The following is a 24,095-nucleotide window of genomic DNA, read 5'->3' on the forward strand; positions in this document are numbered from 1 at the left end:
CTGCAGCAATGCCAGATAAAAAAGCTTCTTCAGTAATAGAGAACAATGCATCATGGGGTGGCACGAGCTTTTCTGATGACATCACACAATGGTCAGCCTGCTATCAGAGAGATACCATCAACGTTCTTCTGTCACTTTCACCTGGTGTATTTGCAGCTTAAGACAAAATTCTTTTTAACCCCTCTATGCATGATGTTTCATATTGTACCCTTTGTATTACTAAACTATGTCAAATTTTATGATCCTGGTTCTCTATTGAACTTTATATTTGCTATATATTAGTGGTGGCTCCCAGCTTCATAAAGTTAGACAGTTTAAACTTTACGCTGTGACTTTTTAGTGCCATGGCAGCAAATACAAGTAGTAAGAGACTACAAAATTGGGACTGGAAACTACAATAAATAACTTTTTGAGGCATGGAGTGCTACCTGTTAAAAAGCCACATTCTCAGGAATATCATCTAGTACAAGATCTAAGGGCTTTTAATCAAATAGTGACTGATGTCCATCCAGTGGTACCAAACCCATACACTCTGCTGAATGTAATAGTTGATTCTAATGTTTATTTTACAATTCTGGACCTAAAAGATGCCTTTTTGTGTATTACTCTGGAAGAACAGAGTCAAAAACTGTTTGCCTTTGAGTAGGAGAGTCCTACAATGGGACACAAGATGCATCTATGCTAGACAGTACTTCCCCAAGGATTTAAGAATAACCTTACCATCTTTGGTAATGTACCAGCAAAGGAATTGGAACAATGGCAAGGTAAGAACTCATTAATTACCTTGCTACAATACGTGGATGACATCCTGTTGGGGGCAAATACCATTGAGGAGTGTAAAGAAGCAACTATTAGTTTATTGAACTTTTTAGGGCTGGCTGGATATTGAGTGTCTCAGAAAAAGGCAGAGACTGCACAGAAAAAATGTGACCTATCTTGGTTTTGAAATTTCTCAAGGAGAAATAAAATAGGATTCAGAGGAGTGAAGCGATTTGTCAGATTGCTCCACCCAAATCAAAAGGAGAGTTAAGAAGATTTCTTGGAATGGCCAGGTGGTGTTGCCTTTGGATACCTAACTTTGGATTGATGGCTAAACCTTTGTATGAGGCTATTAAGGGACCAGGAGAAGCATTGGAATGGACTCTGGAATGTAGAAAAGGGTTTGACGATATAAAGGTTGGTCTTCTGTGGGCCCCTGCACTAGGCCTCCCCAGTTTGACAAAGCCTTTTGAGCTTTACGTGCACGAATGAGGACATCAAGCGATGGGAGTGCTTGTGCAAACTTTGGGGGACTGGAAAAGACTGGTAGCTTACTTTTTGAAATGACTGCATAGCATAAGCTCTGGATGGCCAGGATACTTGAGGTCAGTAGCCACAGCTGTGATGTTAATGCAGGAGGCACAAAAGTTAACAATGGGACAGAGAATCACTGTTTATATGCAAAATGCAGTTATAGTTGTTTTGGAGCAAAAAGGACATCATTGGCTGTCTCCAAGCAGGATGGTACAGTATCAAGCAATATTGCTTGAACAAGAGGATGTGGTAATGAAAATATCCAGTATTTTAAATCCAACATCATTGTTGCCCTCTTGAGAAGAAGGATTAACATGTGATTGTTTACAGACCATTGAGCAAGTATATTCTAGACGTCCAGGTTTTAAGGACTCCCCTTTACAACATCCTGATTGGAGCTATTCACTGATGGAAGTAGCTTTGTAAATAAAGGGAAACAGAAGGCTGGGTATGCTGTTGTGACTCTGGAGAAGAAAATAGAATTGGAACAATTGCCTGTAAATACATCTTCCCAGAAAGCTGAACCGATTGCTTTGACTCGAGCCTTGGAATTATCAGAAGGAAAACGAGTTAATGTGTACACTGGTTCAAAATATGCCTTTGGTGTGATACATGCTCATGGTGCAATTTGGAAAGAAAGAGGATTGTTATCCTCACAAGGGAATCCCACAAAATATGGCAAAGAAATTATGCAACTGTTTGATGCAGTTAACAAGCCTACAAAAAAATAGCAGTTATACATTGCAAAGCCCATCAACCTGGATGTACTGATGTGATTAAAGGAAATAAAAAGGCTAATGAGGCTGTAAAGAGGGCAGCTTTATCAACAAATGTGGCAGCATTAATGCCAGAGAGTTGTGAAAATTGAAGTACTTGTATATACTGAAAAGGAATAGACTTGCAGAATTACTAAAATATATGAAGACTCTGGAAGGATGGTGGGTAACCTTGATGGGTCAGTGTATAGTAACTTTGCCTATAATGAAGGATCTAATGGAAAGGACGGATAAAAGTACACACATGGGAGTTAAATCTTTGCTTGAGGCAACCAGACAATATGCTGTGGGAATTAATATGTTGTTAATAACTAAAAGGATTGTACAGAAATGTGAAGTTTGTTTAAAGAACAATCCTAAAATTCAGAAAAGGCCCCCCCAGGAGAGGTAAGAAAAGGTTCTACACCTGGAGATTACTGGCAAATTGATTTTTCTGAGCTACCTAGTTGTAAGGGTTATAAATATCTACTTGCGATTGTGAAATACTTTTTCAGGATGGCCCGAAGCTTTCCCGTGTTGCACCAACAAGGCAAGGGAAGTAGTAAAGGTTTTATTGAAAGAAATCATTCTGAGATTCAAGGTACCGGGAGGGTTGTCCTCAGATCAAGGACTGCACTTTGTAGCAGAAATAGTCCAAGGGGTATCCAAATTTTTACAAATCAAATGGGACTTCCATACCCCATGGAGGCCACAATCGAGCAGGAAGGTAGAAAGGATGAATCAAACAATGAAGAGACAAATTAGTAAATTGTGTCAGGAAACACAAATGAAATGGATTGAGGCTTTACCATTAGCATTATTAGGAATTAGAGTTACTCCAGGGGTCAGAGAGGCGGTTAGCCCTTTTGAGATCTTGTATGGAAAACCTTATATAACAAATTTAACTGGAAAAGGAAATCAAATGTGCCTAAAAGGTGACCAGATACTTAGTGATTACCTCTTGTCCTTGGCAAGAGTTTTTTTCTTCCCTCCACAGGTATATCTAAATAAGAACCCCTGTACCTTCAGATTCATCTGTGCATTCATTTAAACCAGGAGATCAAGTATATTTGCAAACTTGGAAAGAAGAGTCACTAGCAGAAAAATGGAAAGGACCTTATTTGGTATTGCTGACAACTAATAACACCATGAAGCTGCAGGGAATTGACTCATGGATTCACTATACCTGAGTGAAAGCAGTGCCTCCTAAAACATGGAGAGTTGAGGAAACTGGACCTTTGAAGCTGAAAATATACACAGATACATGAACTGTACTTGGATTAATATAAAGTCTATCCTGCAGTTAGAGTGTACACAAAGGGAAGTGTTTTTTGCTTGCATGAGTCAGGTGATTCAAGGGAACCAGGAGGGAAATCATAGTCCAAGGGGAAACAACCTCCATTTGGGAATAATTACAACCTAGTAATGAGAATCTAAAACTGTATAAATTGCTTGCTTGTTTAACTGCAGGGTGTGCTAGCTTTGTGCAATTACCACCTAGCACCCATTTTTGTGCAAATATGAAATAAATAATGTCTCTCCCAGGTGCATGACTATTGGCTCATTGCACACCGGGTGACGAATCTGTTTTTAGGACAACAAGAGGGCTGGCACCCCTCCCCTGTGAAGAAAGGCTGAGAGAGTTGGGGTTGTTCTGCCTGGAGAAGAAAAGGCTCTAGGGGGACCTTATTGCAGCCTTTCGATATATAAAGGGGACTTAAAAGAATGACAAAGAGAGACTTTTTACCAGGGCCTGTAGTGACAGGACAAGGGGCAATGGTTTTAAACTGAAAGAGAGTAGATATAAGGAAGAAATTATTTGTGATGAGGATGGTGAGACACTGGAACATGTTTGCCCAGAGAAGCTGTGGATGCCCCATCATTGGAAGTGTTCAAGGTTAGGTTGGACGGGGCTTTGAGCAACCTGGTCTAGTGGAAGGTATCCCTGTCTATGGCAGGAAGGTTGGACTAGATGATCTTTAAAGATTCCTTCCAACCCAAACAGTTCTATGATTCTATAAAACAAAAAGAAATTGTCTTGAAAACAAGAGTGAGATGTAAATATAAGGCACACAATTATTTAGCTTTTTCTGCACCTCTCTTAAAATATTACAGATTTCTATGCTTAGAATTTTAGTAGAAAAAGCTCATCACATTTTCACTTAAGGTTTGTTTGGTGTGGAGTAGTTTCAGAGAGAATGGCAAAACCCGAGATTTTATTTCCTATGGGATAGTTTTACAACAGGGCTCTCCAAGCAGGAAAGCCTCTGCTTAAAAGAAGCTCCCAAGGGAAGGAGGGCAGCTCTCACTGGTAGCTTTCTTCACAACAACTCTTATCAGTAATAAAACCAACCTTGGACCCAGCCAGCTGGGCTAGAAGGGGGAGTGCTTGAGGGGTTCTTACACTGGCAGCTCCATCAGGTTTTGATTGCTTGCTTCAAGTATTGGGGAATGAATGAGAAGCAGTCTCTGATTTCATCTGGACATGGTTCATCTTCAGGAGCTGGGGTGCCTGTTTTTTTTCCCTAAAGTCTAAACTTTTTCCTAATGTGAATCAGGAGGGAGGGAAATTGGGGATCTACTTTTTGCTGTGATGCCTATGCCACAGCACATGTATTTGCAGAGTGACACAAACTGAGTTGCTATTGAGGATGCTGTTCTACTGCTCCTGTGCTTTAGAAGAGATCAAATAGATCATTTAAGTAGATTTTCAGAAAATTTCACCAAATTACTTTTGAAAATGACTGGAAAACCTACAAAACATTTTTCATTATGCTCTAATACAAATGTTGAACCACCACAGCTCATCTGTCATATGCTCAGGGAGACCTTCAATGTCGCTGGAGAGGTTAATCTATCAGAAAACGGTTAATTCTCATTATTTTTGTGAGATTCCTAGACTTTGATTTGGAACTCCTCCACCACAATGTAAAGCTTTAAACAAACTTTGCAAAGGGCTGTGAATGCCAGGATGCAAGGACGATCCTGTGTGGAGAAGAGACAATTTTAGTGGATATCACAGAGCACTGTAGCACCATGAGTGCATAAAGAGGTTGGTTAGGGATCAAATACTTACAGCTTTTTCTGACACAAAACCACGAGCATCAAATGAAGCTGGTAGGAGCTAGGCACTGGAACAAATGATTAATGGGAACAGTCAGTTATCCCAGTTCTGGTGTACCTGAGTCAAGTCTGCATGCCAGGATATTCTGTAATCTGTCATTTAATCTGGTCAGATCAGATAAATTCTCCCTGTATTACAAGAAAGCTGTATGCTGCAATCCCTCACAGCCACCTGGCCAGTTTTGCTGCACTCCTGCAGTATGGATGGCCTGTCTCTGCAAGCGTTCTGCTGCCATGCTTGTACAGACAGTGATCATGATGCCTTGCCCAGCATGAGTGCCTCCTTTCAACTTCTGGCTTCCTGGCTTAGGAGCCATTGGGAGAAATGGGTGTGCTGGCAGCCAGCTTCTTGCTGCGCAATTTGTACACAACTCAGCTCCACACACCTGCAATGTTTTGTGTTATCTCCATTCTGGAAGTTGCAAGATCTGTTATGGGAAATCCCATCTAAGCTGCAGCAGGCCAGAACCAGACCAGAGGACAGTTTATCTCCAGCCTGACTCTGTAATTTTGCAATTCTACTAAAGATAGACTGCTGCAGATCTGATTTTTGAGTGTTAGTGGTGCCTACTGTGGTCTTCCTAAGAGAAGATCACTTCCTGCTTTCCCCTTTATATATACATTCCTACTCCTTAGGTTGCAGAAGATTTCTGTTTCAATCAAATGGCCTTTCTTAAAAAAAGAAGAAAAATATTAATATTCTTATTCTCTTTGATAAAGAAACAGCTGTTGTCTTTTGCTATCTGAGTCCTGAATATTTTGATTTGCTTCCATATATATTTAGATTGTTCTATACAGTTATGCAATTATTTTTCACTGTCCTTAACAGATGGAATGTGACTGTTTAAATTGTATCCTGCGTACATACTTGTTCATCATCCTTTATTCAGTTTTAGCAATCTGAAAAGCTGCTGGAAATTATTCTACTTCTCATTTGTCCTAATTGCTGAGCTCAGTAATTGTGGTGGGAACTACTGGAGACTTTCTTGTATGCTAGACCCTGATGGGAATGTGAGACAGTAATGAGTGGAGGTATGCACTTTTACAATACTTTCATTATTTTCCTTCTTTTCCTGGCTGTTGTTGAATCTTTAGAAATGCTCAGAAGACCAACAATGCCAAGTTTTAATGAATTTTAATAGTGTTTGAGACATAGGTCTACAGAATAGAAAATCAAGTACATGTCTGGGTGTATTTCAAGCATGCAGTTTCTCCTAGCTGTCTCAAAAAACCTCAATCCTTCTTTTATTTGCATATATGGGGTAGTCATTTTGTAATTGTATCTTGATGATCTTTTCATTATCTAGGCCTGTAGAGAATTATAACAATGGTTCGTATTCCTCCTACCCTTCCTTGAATTTTTTTCAGTATATGTGGGAAAAAAAATCTCTAAAGAACAGTCATTCCCATTCTGTAAACTGTCATATAATATAAAGGGAAATCCTACTGAAACAAAGCCACAGGAGCTGTCTGACTCCCGCTACGCCTTTGCATGACTCAAACAGCTACCCTTTCTGTCTTCAGGGAGCAAACACTGGGTGGACTGAATCCCACTGCGCCGGTCAGCAGACTCTTACTTCTGAAAAAGGGATGTTCAGTATGTCTTTACACACAGTGACATTTCATGTTTGCATTCAGTGGTATAACAGTTTACAAGATGTCACACTATGTGTGCATAGCAAGACTGATAAAGAACTTTAGCATATTATACTTAAATAAAGAGCACACACATATATATATGTATATTCTTTAAACAAATGTGGCTTTGTATAATAGAATAAAACACCAGTAACAGTATTTAAAGAACATACAGTTTCTTCTTTTTATGTACATGCTCACAGAAACAATTATTAAAGGCATATCATATCTGAGTTTGTGAAGATGTTGACCTAGTGTGTGTCAACCACTGTTGCAGGGAGGCCTGGCAGATTTTCATGATTACTTTAATTTCATTGTTACCAGCACCACCCAAAGGATCTTCTGCCTACTACTGTATAACCTTGAATTTCACGGAAACCCAGACATGGAGGCAGTTCCCATCCTGCTGCAACACTTTCCAAATTCAGGACCTTCCCCCCATGTGAATTTTCTCTCCTGCTGTGACTCCAGTGACAGCACAGGTGCTGCCTCACCTTCGACAGCCTGGCTTTGTGAGAAGCATTTTGTCCAGCAGCCCCAGAGCATGAATTACAATTATGGGCAGCTGGTCTTCTTCCACCAACTGAGAATTCACTTTCATAGTATACTGCTGTTTTCATTAAAACCCAGACATTTTATCCTATTCTTTGTAGTCAGTTGTACGATGATTTTAAAATTTTCAAGGCATAAATAATATCTTATTTGGAAATAACATTGCTCAAGCTGTTACAAAATATACCTCTTGTAACCACGCTGCAAATATTTCATGTCTTTCTGTGTGCTTAAGCATCCTTCAGTGCCAGAACGTGTGTACACTCTGTCCCATAAACAGAAGATATAAATTAGGTATGATTATTTATTTTAAAGTGGCAAACAGTAACATCTGTTCACAAAGAACCTCCTTTCCTTGTGAAAGAAATTTAAACAAGATTGACAAAGCAAATGAAGTACCAAAAGTCCACTAATTGCTGTGGCTGCAGGGCAGAGGGGTGTTTGGTCTCTACTCAACACTTGCAGCCTGCTCCTGACTGTGATGTCCCAATGGTCTATGGTGTGACAGAGGCTGCAGATTCATGTTAAATGATGAGTATCTGGATTAAATCAGTGCTGCAGCTGTCCTGGTGGAATGTTAAATTGAGCTACAATCAAACTTCAGAAAAAGATGTTATTAAGGAAATAGAAGGGCCAGCTCCCATGGGGTTAGGAGGCTTGTGACCAGATGCAGCAGCCCAAGCAGATATCCTCAGGATCAGCACTGGGAACAATTCAGGGGACGGTGGTGCAGTGACACTAAGGAACTGCATATTTCTGGAAACAGATGAGCTAATCCAATATTCTTAATAATTGAGGAGGCTGTGGCAAATTTATTTTCAGTGCAGAGACATTGCATGGATGGGCAGCATCATGGGCACCTGAGAAAATCTCCTCAGGACTTGAGGAGGACTAGCAAAGCATGTTTCAGGGTTGCCCAGGACTGGGGGCTGCACTGTATCTGAGTCATTGTGAAAATGTGGTAGAGAAAATGTGGAATTTTGTAGAGCTGACACTTGCTTTCTTGACTTTTGGATACTTGACTGCACTATTACATTGTGAATCACATTGTGGAAACAGTTGAGTGTAGACTGCATTATAAAAATTGTTCAGGAAATTGTCAGGTATATTCACATGCATGCACAGACAATCTGAAAACCTTATCAAAGAGCTCCTGTAAAGTGATGTTTCACTGCACTGTATAATAACTCTCATGAAGTAAATTACTTTAAAAACTGTTAAATGCATAAACCTATTCATTAAAGACAAACACAAAACACTCTGAACTAACAAACCATCAGGGATTTTAGACAGTGCATTTCTGGGTTATATCTTGTTTCATTTGGGTGAACTTAATATGGAGCTGCAGTCTTAAAGCTGTTGCCTGACATGTGAAAATGGTGTTTGTGTTTGAAAATGAACTCCAGTTGTTTCCGGGACAACCACAGAAATTCTACAAGTCCTTCGAAGTCAAATAAAGATGTTGAAAAACACTGCAAGTGGACAAGCTGACATCTCTTCTTTTGAATTATTTCAGGATCTTCTGCTGAGAAGATCTCTGGTTGGATTTCTGGGCAACTTTCATCATTGAAACAAATAATTTGATGCTCTCATTCCTCATTTAAGAAACAGCTTCTCAGTTTGAAATCACTGAACTTCAGGAAGACAAATGATTTTTTTTCCCTGTAGATGCAGGAGTACTTCAGCTTTGGACTATTGTGCCAGATGACAAATTCATCAACTTCCAGCTGGCTGCCCTGGCTTATTTCTGTTTTGGCTTAACCTACTCATGTGAATCCATTTTTTCTGCTCTCAAATACATAAAATCAAAGAGCAGATTTGCTGTGACTCATGTGCTTTGATATATATGTTTATTATAAGTAGAAGCCAAAGTTCAAGAACACTCTAGATATTCCAGAAGTTACACTGTCTAAAACTCTTACTTCAAAGAAAGTGGTATCACTACTGTTCCCTTTTCTCTAGATAGTAAATGGAAGTCATCATTCAGGCCATTAAAGAAGCAAACCCCAAATTACCACATAGTAGAAATACATTCATTAGCACATTTACCAGTGCTAAGTATGCAAGAAAGGCCAGTTGTCTTTAATGGTTTGACTTCTATTAGCAAGAGCAGTTAAAAGGGTTATGAAATACTGGATTATGGGAAAGAATCACAATGGTCCTTGGGCTCTATATACGGAGGCACACACAATCAAATCAAACAGGTGTTAAAAATCAGACTTATTCTTCAATAAAAAAAAAGGTTGGTTAGAACTCTGATAACATTCATGAACCACAGGCTCAATGATGTAAGGGGAAGTTAGTACTACACAGCCAACTTAAGAATTCTTAAGGTTTAGAAATGATGACTCAAAATGCGCATATCACTCACCTAAAAGATGATGGCTCTCAACCTCGAGGAGTTATCTAGGACAGCGGCCTTAAGCAAGGGGAGTGTCCCTGACTGCAGACCCACTGCTCTGAGGAGGACTGGCTCAAAATGTCCTCTGGTGGGGCCCCCTTTATACCCTCGTCGAATCTGATCTGTGGTCATTTTAATGCCCATTGGCCGAAAGGTCAACGCTTCAGTGTTCCTGACGTGTCAGATTGGTCAGTTCGGCTTCCAACCTGTGGCCTCTAGGGTTTTTTTTTTCCCTCTCCTCCATGTCTGGAGAAGTTTCACTTTCTATCAGGGCGGGTGCATCTGCCACAGCCTGGCAAAACAGAGAAGGGATTCAAGATTTGAACAGCTTACAAATAGTCATAGAATCATAGAGCAGCCCAGGTTGGAAGGGACCTTGAAAGATCATCTGCTCCAACGTTTCATGAGAAAGGGAGCGTCAATGAGATTTTCTAGCACCCTGTCCAGCCGCATGTTGAAAACCTCCAGCAATGGGGACTCCACCACACCCCTGGAGATGTTGTTCCATTGAATGATTGTTCTCACTGTAAAAATTTTCTCTCTCATATTGAAATGAAACCTCTCCTGGTGCAACTTGTACCCATCACCCCTTGTGTTCTCCATGGGTCTCCTTGTGCAGAGAGAGCCTCCACCCCCTTTGGAGACACCCTTTAAGTACTGGACTGCTGTGATGAGATCCCCCTGAACCTTCTGCTCTCCTCCTTCAGTCTTTCCTCATAGGGCAGGTTCTCTAGCCCTTTGATCATCTTCATGGCCCTCCCTTGGACTCTCTTCAGTCTGTTCATGTCTTTTTTTAATTCTGGGGACCAGAACTGGACACAATACTGCAGCTGTGGCCTGAAAAGCACTAAGTAGAAGTGGAATGATCACATCTCTATCTGTGCTAGTAATGCCCCTGCAGATGCAGCTCAGAATCTGATTTGCCTTTGTTGCTGCAGCAGCACCCTGCTGACTCATGTTCAGCTTGCTGCCCACCAGGTCCCCCTAGGTCCCTTTCAGTAAGGGTGCTCCCCAGCCACACAGACCCTAGCCCATATTGGGGTGTTGTGTTATTCCATCCCAGGTGCAGGACTTTGCACCTGCCTTTGTTAAACTTCATACTGTTCTTGCTGGCCCACTCTTCCAGCCTGTCCAGGTCTGTCTGTGAGATGGCTCTCCCTTCCGATGAGTCCACCTCACCACCTAGTTTAGTGTTAGCAGATTTGGTGAGAGTGCTTTCGATCCCATTATCCAGATAATTTATGAAGATGTTGAACAGTGTGGGGCCCAGTATCGATCCCTGCAGGACTCTGCTTGTGACAGGCTGCCAGTTTGAGTAAAACACATGGATCACTGTGGTCTGGGTGTGGACAGTTAACCATTTCCTACCCATCTCAGAGACCAACCATCCAACCTATGTCTTGCCAATTTGTCCAGGAGAAGGTTGTGGGAAATGGTGTTGTACGTTTTGCTTAAGTCCAGGTAAACAACATCCACTGCTCCACCCATGTTGACAGAAAGTGTTACCTTGTTAGAACAGAACAGAACAGTTTAGTTCAGCTGGAAGGGACCTACAATGATCATCTAGTCCAACTCCCTGACCACTTCAGGGCTGACCGAAAGTTAAAGCATATTATTAAGGGCATTGTCCAAATGCCTTTTCACCACTGACAGGCTTGGGGCATCGACCACCTCTCTGGAAACCTGTTTCAGTGTTTGACCACCCTCTCAGTAAAGAAATGCTTCCTCATGTCCAGTCTTGAACCTCCCCTGGTGCAGCTTTGAACCATTCCCACGTGTCCTGTCCCTGGATCCCAGGGAGAAGAGATCAGCACCTCCCTCTCCAGGTCCCCTCCTCAGGAAGCTGTAGGGAGCTATGAGGTCACTCCTCAGCCTCCTTTTCACCAGACTAGAGAAACCCCGTGGCTCATTACAAAGAGTGAAAAATAGACAAAGTTAATACTTCATTGTCCCTCATGATACAGAGATGAGAAAAGACCACATTAAACTTATCATCTAGAGTTGCAAAGAATTGCAAAGAAAATGCAGAAAAAATATATATATGCAGAAAATATATACTTTTGAACATGTTACAGTAACTTTATCTTATATAAATATTTGTAATTTATACATTTTGAAAGTTAGCATTTAATCAACTATATCTGTACTTTAAGCCTTCAATAAATGATAATAAAATTCACTGGAAAGCTCTACCTTATAACCAATATTACATTGTGTAAATAAAAATATGCATTGTCAGATTAAGCACTATGGTTATGATGACATTTCAAGGCTAATATCACATTTATAAAGGCCTTAGAAATTAAGAATTAAACTCTGTCATTAACATTCATAGTTTAATGTGTTCATTATTCGACATTATATCTTAATGATACTATATGGATATTCATAGACAAACACCTTGATTGTTACCAATGGCAATGATGGAGATTTCTAAATTATTCAAGTAGGTATATTATCTATATTTATGATACTTGTTCAATTAACTTTGACTGCAAAATGAATTCTTTTTCATAATTCAGGTATTCATAAATACCATGCTGTTTGTCTGCATTAGTGTTAACTTCTTTACCCTCTAGATAAAACAGGAAAAAGAGAGACAGCATTCATTAACATGAAAGAAATAAAGAAACTGGAACAGTTCACCTGAAATTAAGCCCTCTAAGTGCCTCAACCCCCTCACTGCAACTAAGAATCAAGAACTAATATTGTCAGCTGGAGATAACCAGTCAGGTTTCCAACTGTGTCTCATGTGCATTGAGTAGCCCCACTGTCATTTTTGCAAATCCACCCACATTTAATGCACGCACAGGGAAAGACTCTGCAGCAGCCTCCAGGAGGCCTGCAGGGAACAGAAGGAGGCTAAGCTGTGGTGCCAGCATGCACTGCAGAAGTGGTCATGACGCTCTGCTTTGCTCACTGGGTGTTGCTCAGTGCTCATCTAGTGTGTGAAGTGATGGAGAAAGCAGGGTGCTCAAGTAATGCAGATTGCTTCCACAGAAGTTTGCAAATGTAGGCCAATAGTAACAGAAAAAGCAGTCAGTCTGGAGAAAACCTGACACTTCTTTCAGCTGGCTTTAATATGACCCAGGGAATACATTGGGGTGCAGAGTAAACCTGAACGTTTAAGACCTCAGTGCATTGTGTTTCCTGACCTTAAGGTCCTGTGCTAAAAGCAAGAAAAAGACTTTATAATTTCTGTGGCAATGTATGACCTGGCTTTAACAGCAGCTGCATTGTGGGGCTCCCCTGGGAGGACACGTGTGCCTGCCAGCTGCCAGATGTATCATGGAATAAAGAGGAGCAGGAGGTGTACGAAGGAGAATGGGATTTCATGAAGGATGGGTGGAAAAACATGCATAGTAACATAAAAGGATGGGTTGCCAAACAACTCAATGGTGATGGAACAAGTACAGGTGAAACATTTTCAGGTCCAGGCATAAAATGAGATACTGATATAACTGACAATATAATTAAACCAAATAGAACTGAAATGATGCTTTCCTGGGCTTGTCTCAGGGGTTGCAGCTGCTGGGCCACTGCCCCCACCACTGAAATAGGCAACACTACTATTAATTAAAACACAAATGTTCTCTGGTTCATGCACTGCACATTTTCCTTTGATACACATTGATATCTTGTAAGGGTTTATGAGATTAATTATTATCATGTGATCTTCTAGGATTTCTACTTTTCATTTTACCCATAAAATGATGAAAAATTTTTCAGACTTCAGAAACCTAGCTATCTTAATTGAATGTGGCAACATAAAACAGAGCAGCAGAAAGGTAGCAAAAATAGGGCTTATTTTTCTGATGCAATAATGACTCCTAGCCGACAAAGGTGGCTGAACCACACGAACCTGACATTGCACTTTAGAGAAAGATGCTGTGACTCAACATCAGCTCTCAGGCAGGAGAGCGTATTCAGGAAGTTTTCCAGCACTTGCAACTTTTTAAAGTTTGTTGTGAGGTTTTGCATACAGTTTAGTATTTTGCAGAGTCCAAGTTTAAACTGTCCTGTCTCCCTCTCTTGAAGTGCTGATTCTGCTTCAAGTGTAAGGTCTTTCCTTGCGGTTTTTTTTCCTCGGTTTTCATCAGGTGCTGTAGACTGTTTCCTGAGTGTTAAGAATGAGCAGCGGTTTGGGTGTACACCTGGCCAGAGAGCTTCCCTTATGCCAGCTGCAGCTATTAAACTATTTACTCCTTTGACTTCACTGGAGAGCTGTCAGGACCCTGAGCACCAAGATCACGCTGCTGGGAAAGAGCTGGGTGAGAGATGATGCCTTGTTGAGGCTCCCCTTCATGCAGTATGAGGTTCAGACTTTCACCCTTGCTCCTGGTCTGGGCTGTGTCACAGCCTTGACCCCGCCTGGCTGTGTCCCTTGCTGACCTTGGCCTCACTTTTCTTGGCGTTGGACTGCTTTGTCCCTATGGACCTGTCTGGCAAATGGGACTGGGTCTGGCCCTGGCTCCTCTCCCCAGTCTGCTCTGCTGGCCCCATGCAGGTCCCTGGGCTGCCAGATACTGTCCTGGCGCAGCTCTTCATCCTGTCTGGAGTAGCCTCCCCTTGCAGGTCCCTGACAAAAACAGTCAGGAAAAATCTGCGATTCAAGTCTAATGCTAATTAAATTAATTCCTGCTATTTACTTTCTTTGCACAAAACACTATTACCAACGTCCTCTCTAATGTGCCATGAATAAATCACCAGGGTGCTTGACAAGGCATAGCAATGTTTTACTTGTGAATATTTAATTTGTTAGGTGCAGGAATGCTCAGCACCAGGTGCCCACTCAGGCCTGGGCACAGGCAGATCACATCCTTCTTCCCTTGCATGAAAGCTTACTGTCCTCAAACTTGGTGGCCCAATGCGTTTCCATGGGAGTTCTGGGCGTGCGGAATAACGCATATACCAGTATTTGCTTTGCAGTAAGGTAATCAGCTTATAAATATTTTCAGTTCTCTGTGATTTATAAGGCTGAGACGCAGCCTGAGACGCGTCCTGAGACGCAGGACATGGGAAAAGACAGTCCAAGATGGGAAAACAGTGTGAGGTTGTGACACAACATAGCCTGGTGCCACCTGTAACCTGTCTCCAGCATGGTCCAGCTTCCCCAGTGAGCAGAGGACTGGCAGGTTTTTGCTGACGTGTACCTCAGACATGCAGCATGACTGTGCGCTGCAAGATTAAACAGGCTCAGGCTATGCAGATTTGATGCTTAACCATTTCAAAAAATAGGGTCTGGAAAAAGAAGGAATACATTTTCATAGTTGTCAGGGGGGGTTGCCTTTGCTCTGACATGATCTGACAGAAAATGAATGGGTCTGGCAACTCACTGTAGTACAATGCTTTGGGCTTCCCAGTTTATGGCACTCTGCCAGTCCAATTTGCCTAATCTTTGGTGTGTTTAATAACTGTCTTGAAGAACTGGGCTCAGCTTCCTTGTTCTGCTCTTAGCCTACTTCAGTTGCCTCTTTTGAGGAATGTTTCCTGTTTTATGGTATGACCTAGGTACTCAGCAGATGAATGACATGATGATTGGCTGCTGCTCACCCATGCTGGCAGTAGGCAGTTCCTGCTGTCCCTCTCCACAGGCTCCTCAGACATCAGCCTGCCAGCTCTGACTATAATCACACAGGGGTCTGCTACAGGGAACTGCTAACAACTGGCTATTTCACATGGAAAAAATGTGGGGACAAAGGCAGAGAAAAATTATAGGGCTGAAGCAGGGGGCCAGGACCACCTATGGGGGGCAGTAATTTACCCATCATGGCAAAAATGAGCAGCCTGTGGGACATAGGTGATATGCTAGACAGCTAAGGTGTATTCTGACCATAACACTGTGTAAAGCTGGGCTTTCTACATGTAATCAACATGCATGTAGTATAGATCAATCATATGCTCAGCACCTTAGTATTGGCAAATTTAGAACAAAACAGGGAAGTTCATGTGCTGAGAGGTGCAAAGTAAAATCACTGCCAGTCCCTGCTACTGTTTCTGCCAGCTTTTAACAGATATGTTTTTCCTTAGGAATGCATAATGTCCTCCTAAGTAATATGTTCCTGAATTGGTACTGTTAATTCCGTGCTTGTATGCCTTATGTTGGTTTGTCTTTTCTTTTTGTGGAATGCTGACTTCTGTGTGAAGACAGCACACCATATCCATGTTCATTTTCCGCCACTCCTCAAGTGCAGCTACTGCTCCTTTAACTTCTTTCCTCCATTCCAGCACTTCTTGCTCTTCTCTTTATTTCTTCATGGAGTGTTTTTCCTATCTACCTTCTCTTTGCATCATTCAAAAATTCTGGCTCCATTTCTCTTGCCTCTCTTCACATTGCAGGTGCCAATAAAAAGTAAATGTAAAAGAAACTTAGAAACCCACTGATGTCATGTTCTTTTTCTTGTCGACTTCATCAGAGAGGAACTGGAACGTCACTGTGAAGTTTCATGTTGCCTAGCAACAGGTTTCTCACAAGTGTGGGACTATGATGCTGGGCTTACTAATGCAAGTGTATTAAATGGAAAGGACTGAGTAGGAAAAAATGGGCCAGCTAGGCTTCTTCTAGCAAAGTGGGGAGGGTGTCAGACAGCAAGGGGCTTATGTCTCTTCTGCTGCAAATCTCCACTTAGAGAGGGAGGCTGCAGCACCCATTGGGACCTCAGCCTCTGTGGAGACGCCATCCTCCAGCATACGGGGAAGCATGTTGCCCTGTTGGTAATGATCAGTGTTTAAGGCTCCAAACACGTATGTGCACCTTGGCGAGAGTAAGCATAATCCCTGAAGCTGGAAGAGGAGATGTTTACACACAGTTTGAAAGAGCACATTTTGAATGAAGAAGAGTTTTTGAGGAGACCTGCACTGAGAGAAAGGCATCACCACTCTGCTTGTATTGTTGGGAGAGGTCAGAGCATCAGAGGATAATTCAGGTGGGACTTCCTGGCTGAACTTGCCTCAGGCCTTATTTTGGCACCTTCTCAATGACCTTGGATACAAGACTATTGTGGGAGATGGTGTGGAAAGCCTTGTAAATTGAATGTAAATGAGGTCCACAGCTCTGCTCTTGTTCACAGATCCAGTCATTTTATCCTAGATGTTGGTCAAGTGTGATTTACCCTTAGTAAATTCATGTTGGCTGTTCCCAGTCACCTTCTCCTTCATGTGCCCAGAAATGTGTTCTAGGAGGACTCCCTCCACGATTTTCCCAGACACCAAAGTGAGAACTGACCCACCTGTAGTTTCCCAGGTCATTCTTTTGACCTTTTTTGAAGATGGATGATATTTTCTTCTCCCCTATCATAGAAGACCTCTCCGAACATTCAAAGATGACAGCATCCTGCAAAGACACCAGCAGCTCCCTCAAACCCACAGATGCAGCCCATTCAAAATGCCGCTGAGCACTGAGCAGCACTTGTGTCCTCCTCAGCTGTCACGCTGTGAGTGGAATCACAGCAGATGTGTTTCCCTGAGGAATACCACTTTTGCTGGCCTTCTCCAGGCTCCTTGCAGGGCAAAACCGAAGTGTGTGGACTGGAGATGGCAAGAAGAGGACCTTTGCATCCTTACATTCTTGAACACTCATTGTATTGCTGCACTTTCTTACTCTATCTTGTTCACCATTCACCTTCTCAATGCAACAGACCTTCCTGTGGTCTGTTCTTGTCTTCCTTGTTGTTCTTTACAAACCTGCTCAGTTTGTCTCTTTGATTAACAGGTTTGTATACGCAATATCAGACTGACAGAGAGAAGGAGAAGGCACAGTATTAGAGTTTGTTCTGCTCACTGCCATTTCCCTATGTAAAGAGCTGGCTTTGCTGCCATCCTGCCAGATAAACCAAGAATTCTGTCCTCTCCTCACAGGAGAGTAGACAGTCTCCTTGGATCTGCAAGACTTAGGGCTGGCATGGCTGTTTTCCACAAACACTCCTAGCTCAGGTCCGGGCTAATAGATTTATCTCATCTATGTATTTTTCCACATTGTTTATTTTGACAGGTTGTAAGATTCATATCTGCTGATAACTGTATCCTCGTAACACCCTTGTCATCCACCAATGCCCTCTGTCTCCATGTCAGAAAGAAAGACTGGCTCCAGGCTGCACCAAAAATTCAAAAGCAAAGCTAGGAACTTAACTAAGAGTTTCCTCTTAGTTGCTAAGAGTCACAGAATCACACAATAGTTGGGGTTGGAAGGGACTTTTCAAGACTGTTAGTCCAACATCCCTGCTCAATCAGGTGTCAGCTAGAGCAGGCTACTCAAGACTGTGTGCAGCCATGTTTTGGATATCTCCAAGGATGGAGACTCCACTACCTGTCTGGGCAACCTGTTCTAGTGTTCAACCACCAAATATTTTAAAATGGAATGTTATGCACTTCAATTTGTGCCCATTGCTTCTTGTCCTGTCACTGGGCGCCATCTGTAAAAGTCTGGTTTCATCTTACTTACTGGCCCCCCACCCAGGTATTTCTACAAATTGGTAAGTTCCTCCCTAAGTCTTCCCTCCTCCAGGATGAGCAGTCTGCTTTTGTCCACAAGGACACCAAGGTCCTTCTCTGCACAGCTGCTTTTCAGCTGGTGTACTGGTTATTTCTGCCCAGATGCAGGACTTTGCATTCCTCCTTATTGAAATTCATAAGGTTGCCCCCTGCCCATTTCTCTGGGCTGTCCATGTCCTTCTGAAGAGCAGCACAACCCTCTGGTGTATCAGCCACTCCTCCTAGAAGAGAGAACTTCTCTCCTTCCTTGTGGAAGGAAAGTTCCTATTAACTGTTTATTGTAAGTCAGACCCCACATGCTAACACAGAGGGACTTATGAGTCTGGAGCTGCAGTATGGACTCTGCCCTGCAGAATTATTTTTCCTTTCACTCTATGCCTCTGATCTACTGGCTGAATAAGACCTAGCAACAAACCACAAAGTGCTGGTGTTTCCAGTGATTTAAAACATACCAACCTTCACAATGATTCAAAACATTATCAGCAGAAATGAATTCCACAAAGAATCTCGTTTCCCCATACTGAGATTCTGCCAAACCAAGAGTATTCATCATACCATGCATTACCAAAGCCATGAAGAGTGGTCCCACTTTGCAGACACTTTACAGAACTAGTTTAAAACTGCTCCCTTGAGCTGGCTGTCACCGGGGCTGTGCCAGTAATCAAAAGCAGAGCTCCCGATATAGCTCTTCCAGATTTGTAAAGAGCTGCTGGGTAAAGGCTGTTCCTCCCAGAGCTCCTCGGCTGGCATGGAAACATGCAGCACTGAACTCTGACAATCAGGCACCACAGACAGCATCTTCCCTTGGTGATCATGGATGGAAAAGTCTTCTCAGCAGTATCAGGGCATTAAAACTTTACTCATTAAGTCAAGCTCAAGGGTGGAGAGGCCTTACAAAGATCTGGATAGACTAGAGAGCTGGGCAATCACCAGCTGCATGAAATTTAACAAGAGCAAGTGCTGGATTCTCGACATAGGATGGGGTAATCCTGGTTATATGTACAAACTGGGGGATGAGAGGCTGGAGAGCAGGCCCATGGAAAGAGATCTGGGGGTTTGGGTTGATATGGTTGGATATGAGTCAAAGTGTGCCCTGGCAGTCGAAAGGACCAACTGTGTCCTGGGGTGCATCAAGCACAGCATAGCTAGCTGGTTGAGGCAGGTGACTATCCCACTCTATGCTGCACTGGTGCAGGCTTGAGTACTGTGTGCAGTGTTGGGTCCCTCAATATAAGGACATCAAACTACTAGAGTATGTCCAGAGGAGGGTGACCAAGATGGTGAAAGGCCTCAAGAGCAAGACTTACGAGGAGCTGCTGAGGTCACTTGGTTTGTTCAGCTTGGAGAAAAGAAGGCTGAGGGGTGCCCTCATGGCAGCCTACGACTTCCTCAAGGGGTTCAGTGGATGGGGAGCTGCTGATCTCCCCTCTTTGGTGACCAGCAATAGGACACAAGGAAATGGAATGAAGCTGCATCAGGGGAAGTTCAGACTGGACATTAGGAAAAAGTTCTTCACTAAGAGGGTGGTCTACAGCTGGAACAGGCTCCCCAGGGAAGTGGTCATGGCACCAAGCCTGTCAGAGTTCAAGGAGCATCTGGATGATGCTCTTAGTCATATAGTTCAATTTTAGGTAGTCCTGTGAGGAGCAGGGAGTTGGACTCGATGATCCTTATGGCTTCCTTCCAACTTGAGGTATTTTATGATTCTATGATTCTATGAGCTGTAATAGCAAAGAAGAAAGGACTATAGAAGGCCTGCTAAATATGATTCTGGAAATTGCATTATAATTTTCTGAGTGAACTGTAATCCTTAGTTTCTTCTAGGCCTGAACAACTGTTGAGTGAAATTCACTTTCTTGACCAGTAAAAGCTATGAACTTGAAAAAAAAGTCAAGTTGACAAAGACTTGTTCTGGCTAGCGTAAAATTGGTATTATCGTGATTTTTAGATTGGATTTTTGAGATTTTTGAAGATTCTTGAAAGTTTTTGGTTTAGTACAAATATCAGTTATTAATTGAGATGGGGTACAACACTTCTCAGATATAGGATTATCCAGCTTCACAAATTTTGTTGAGAATTTTATGCAGTTCTCAGAACTTTACTGAACATCATTCTTTTATCCTCTTTTCTGCTCTCATTATGCTTCATGAAAAAGCTTTTTGATTCCAAGTAGGGAACAAACAATTTCCCTAATATCCAGCTTCAGTCTTTGATGTGCCAACCATTAAAGACTGGTGGACAAACGCAAAATGTTCAGGATACTCACCTTAGCTAAAAATGACAAAAATTAGAAACAGGCACTGTCCCTCAGCATGTGACTATATGGAAAATATTAAGCTGCTCTGATGAAATAGGGCCAGTGGCATTTGTTGTTTGTCTTTCATGCAATTACCAGCACATTGCACTTTCCTCCCCCACAAATGCCTTTTAGTGTCTAAGAAAGTGTTTTACATACAACTTCTGACTACAAACTTCTTTATGCCTTTAGGTGCGCTGTGCCGTCAGACACATTTTTTTGAAATGGCTTGACAGAGATCATGATCCTTCAAGATCATGATCCTTGTGGCTTGCTGGGCACTAAAACCTCAATCTGAGAATAACCTATAGACTATTATCACAGCAAAGATAGAAAATAGACCAAAGTTGTTTTGAGTCAGTAATTTTCCTATTCTTCCTACTAACACTGTCACCCTTGATTCTTGCTGCAGCCAAACTCCCCCTTCCCTCAGTTACTCACCAGGTCCTGGGCATTATGCATTCTGTAAGGCCTTTGGTGTGTCAGTCTCCTGTGCACACCATGGCAGATCATTTGACAGCTCTGTGTGCCCGGTCAGCTGGGTGTCCTCCCATGCAGTGCCATGTCTGACCTCAAGAAGCATCAGTGATGTTTCTCTGTGCCTCCATTCTGTGTTGGGAGGTACACTCTGGTGCATACCCACCACACCTGCTCCCCACTTGCAGTCCCTCTCCTGGTTCTTTCAGAAGATTCTGGCTCTGTATTCTCCCTTGTCATCCACATCCACGGCCTTTGGATGCTATAGCACCATTTCCCCCACACCCCCAATGCACCAGACAAGTTGGCTACAGCAACTGGACAAACCTGATAAGAAGGCACATTTGTGGTCTCTTTCTGAGCCTTGGGTCCTCATGTCTGGCCAGAGTCACTCTGGAGAACAAGCAGCAATTCCCCAGTACCCTCCAGGAACAATGTGTGCTAGCCGTTAGCTGTTGTGTTAGCTGTTCATCTTCAGAAATTATTTTTAAACCTGTGGTCCCTCTCATCACTTCATAGCCATGGCTGTGTGGCTGCCTGCTTGTCTACTTAACTAATTTCTTGGGCTTCTTTGCTCAGTACAAGTTCAGGACAACACATCCCAAGAATAAAAAAACAGGAACAGATGCTTGGAGAGGTGAGCAATAAAAGTGATGTACAGGACTCTTCTACTGCCTGGAATCCCAGCCTCTAAAATAGCAGCTGAAGGGTTTCCTGAGGTGAAAATTATGCCTGAATCACCACTCACAGCCCTGGGGGCTTATCCTCTATATGTCTACCTTATCTAACTCATGTTAAATAAATTTTGGCTTCTATCTTACCCTCTGGAAACATAGTTCACAATTTAATTATATCTATATGAAAATGTACATCCTTTTGCACATTTTGAAGCTGCTTCCTGATTATTTCAATCTTATTTTTCAGCAATGAGAAACCCAGATCCTCAGCTCATTCATGATTTTACAGATTCCTCTGCATTAACTGTGTCTTTTCCTAATGCATCTCCAGGATTTTTTTGCACACTTACTTGCATTTTCAGCTGAAAAAAAGGCCGTGCACTCAACTAGTAGTCACTGAAGCCTTAAAAAATGAAAAGCCTATTTTCAGTGCTAGATAAGCTGTGTTATGTAAATCTATGGCTACAAACTGTATGTGTGTTTCTGCATGTGGCTCAGAATGCACGTAATCAGTTCCACCGATGAGTAGCTGTTGTTGATGATGGATATTTGTGTGTGTCCTGTGGGAGGCTGCAACATATCTGTACTGCATAGGTGTGCAACAGCAAGCTGTGCTGTACCTGGTGCTGTACGACCAAGTACTCTCATCTGTTGACCAGAACATCTAGCACCGGAAGTGTAAACTGATCCTTGAAATCTTTTGTGCAGTTATAAATTCTGCTCTCAATGGGGGTGTGGCTCTACTGACTTTATGGGGCATTAACAGCAATTTTGGTGGCAAAATACACAGAAATACATAGTTCTGCCCTTTACTGGCAGCTGTGGCAGAGCTATGGAACCATAGGAAGACCTGTATCAGAAACTCAAGGAAAGCAAGGGCCACAATTACAGCACACTTACAGTGATACCATGCTGTCATCTGAACAACTTTCCTGCACATAATTCAGTTCTCTTTGCCAAAAGCAGACTGTGAGGAAAAGGCACTGCTCACTGTCTGGCAATGCAAGAAGCAGTGGTGTGTGTCACGTTTCATTACAGCAGGGTTACAGTGCACCGCTACTAGGCAAAGGAGAAATTTGTGATAATGTACTGCTCAGCACTATGGATCATTTCACACACAGGAGTTCGCAAGTGGTCTTGTCCATTTCTACAATAGTTCTTATGTACTGACAGCTTCAGGATAGCTGAGATTATTTCACATCATGTTATCACAAATATCAGTGAGAAAGAGCTGGGCAGAATGAGAACAGCGAAAGGCTGTAATCTTCCTATCAAGGGGTAGTGAGGCATTAACCCTTCAGCCATTGTACAGCCACTGATCTCAGCTGGGGTTATTCTGATGGTGTGCAAACTGGTATAAAGTCAAGGAGGATTGTCCTTCCCTAGTATTTTTTTTTTTTTCATACTAGGGTGTCTTTTCCAGTGTAGTTGCTTCAGGTTGGTCTTGGCTGGTTATTGAAATATTTGTGTCTGTAAGGTTAGGGCCAGCTGATGAGGTGGGACTAGTCATGTAAGTAAATCAGGGTCACTATTTTATAGAACCATTAGGAGAAGGAGCATGCACCAAATCCATCATTTTATGTGTTTTGGTGATGCTAGCACACAGAATTTCCACACTGAAATGTAAAATAAATTGACCAGCTTGTTAACAGAATGGAAAATAACTATGAATATGTAACAAGCAGTATCGAAATTCTCTTTTAGTAAGGTGGTTTGAAGGCTGAATCTTCAAATTCTCCCACTCCAGGTGAGACCCATGTTTTTGTGTGTGAGCCTTGGTAGGCAAGACAATGCAATGCAGTGCAGTGTGACAAGTGAGGGTCCCAAGGTAGGGTCATTGTGTTTATTGCTTGTATTGCAATGGTGTCCCAGATCTGCCATGAAGACTGGCACCATTTTGTAAGTGGCTGTGGTTGGTACGGCCAGCCAGTCCAGCCCTGGACTGCCCAGGTGACCTGCTGCCTCAGCCAGACACAAAGACCAGCTCTCCTGCTGTGCTGCCCAGGCCAGCCAGTGAAGATTTTCTGCCATGGGGGAAATACCAGCCCTGACCTTGAGGAGAGACTCCTTCATTTCTGTCTATCTCTGTACATCTCTGCTGACCAGTGTGACGAGACAAGCACCACATGAAGGTCCCAGATCACTGGGGGCTCGTGCATTGTGGAGAAAGAAAGGAGTCTGAGAGTCACTCTCTGCCTGCTGTGTGTAGGCTAATGCAGCTCTCTTAACCTGTTTTCTTCCTGAAGGTGCTGGGGGAACTGCCCTCCTGTGTAACTGTCCTGCCACTATGTAATTGCTCAGATAGTCATTGGTTTGAGCAAGATTAACAGCAAAGCACTGTGAAGCACAGTGGCTATTTGTATGTGATCAGGGTAAAGTTGTGAAGACTGCTA

This window comes from Buteo buteo, chromosome 6 (genome assembly GCF_964188355.1).
Source record: "Buteo buteo chromosome 6, bButBut1.hap1.1, whole genome shotgun sequence".
Lineage (NCBI taxonomy): Eukaryota > Metazoa > Chordata > Aves > Accipitriformes > Accipitridae > Buteo > Buteo buteo.